Raw genomic sequence first — 1,860 nt, forward strand, 5'->3', positions numbered from 1 at the left:
TTGAAAAAGGTACTATAACCTCATTCAGTAGACTTGCTGAAAATTCATTCTTAACTTTTCTCATAGAGTATTTTTCTTGCCTTCTTGTACCATCAAGCAACCTCCAAAATCAGACTTTTCCATAATATTTCCTCTAGGCTATGTTCTCGGGAAACTCTATTTTTAGCTAGAAGACTGTTATTGACTGTGAAGAACACATAAATGTATAAGAAAAAATTACAATCTCAGAATTTGCAGCTGAGGATAAAACGAAAATATATCTGCCTGGCTAAAAGAAAGAAAAAGAAAAAAGAAAAAAAAGTTAGAGAAACTAAGCTGTAAAAATTATGCAAAGCAAATTGCAATTTTGCCACAACATTATAAAATTTGATTTAATCCTGCTGCTGAACTTAAATTCATGTTTTCATTTCTCTATGGAAATACAGTTATTTTAATTTTTGATGTTCATTTTGAGTACTGAGTAGAAAATACACATATGATGAGGGTCTTCTAAAACAATTTGATCGATGCTTCCAATTGCTAGGTATTTTATCATTTAAAGACTTTTAGAAATCTTCTCTAAGACCTTTCAAAAAATAATTTATTGATTTACTATTTAATATTCCTTTTATGCTGATCTCTATAGCATCCTAAAGTTCTGATACAAATTCCTTAGTATTTTGAGATGCTATTGCCTGGCCTAAAAAATCATCATAGAATGTTTATCAATTATATGTCGCATTTTAAAAAAATCATTAATGTCATAATTCTAATTGAGATTTAAACAATTGAGTCAATAGATAATTATGTGCTGTATTTTTGATTCTCCTGTCAGTCTACTCTTAATCCTTTTGGAGAGACATAAAATACAACACTGGAACATAATTTACTCCCTAACACAGCAACAGAAAGCCAGTCTGTAATCTACAACATTTAGTCAGTGGTTTTGGACTCACTAGTTAATTTACCTAACCCTCAGTTTCTTCATAAAATGTCAAGACTAATGAATATTTTATAGGTAACTGTATTTACATGACTAATAGATGCAAAGTGCTTTATACACTGTCTGGCAAATAGTAATAACCACCCATTAAATATCAGCCTCTTTTTTTTTTTTACTTTTAATTTTTTATAAACATATATTTTTATCCCCAGGGGTACAGGTCTGTGAATCACCAGGTTTACACACTTCACAGCACTCACCAAAGCACATACCCTCCCCAATGTCCATAATCCCAACCCCTTCTCCCAACCCCCCTCCCCCCTGCAACCCTCAGTTTGTTTTGTGAGATTAAGAGTCACTTATGGTTTGTCTCCCTCCCAATCCCATCTTGTTTCATTGATTCTTCTCGATGCAACATGGGGGCTTAAGTGGGTACGAGACGAGACGAGAAATATCAACCTCTTAATTTATCATTACTATTATGACTATTATTTTTAGTTGATTTCTCTGAGTACTTTGTTGGTAGTTTAGAGTAAAACATATCACGCCAGGCTCAAATACCTAGAGTTTAACATAAAGTAGAAAGAATAAATGATTCATAAAATATAGTAATGAAGAAGTACCATGAACATGGAATTATACATCACATTCCCTTTGTTTCTGCTGGATAAGTAGCAATCATGTGCCCTCTGCTAGGGTAGAATTACTGCCAACTAAATTATAGTTGGCAGAGAGCTGCAGCTGCATCCATCCACATCAAAGGGAAGATGCCAAGTGTCAATGAAAGAAATAGACCTCCAGTAGCTAACAATCCCAAGACTTTTCTCACTACCTTTCTTTAAATCCCATTTAAATCTGCCTCTTGCTCCTTTTAACTTGACAATGTTATGTGATATCTATATATGTAAGTGTGCCTATGTCTATGTAAATTTATATAT

The sequence above is a fragment of the Mustela putorius genome, unplaced genomic scaffold (assembly GCF_011764305.1).
Source record: "Mustela putorius furo isolate JIRA1106 unplaced genomic scaffold, ASM1176430v1.1 tig00001069_pilon_pilon_pilon, whole genome shotgun sequence".
NCBI lineage: Eukaryota > Metazoa > Chordata > Mammalia > Carnivora > Mustelidae > Mustela > Mustela putorius.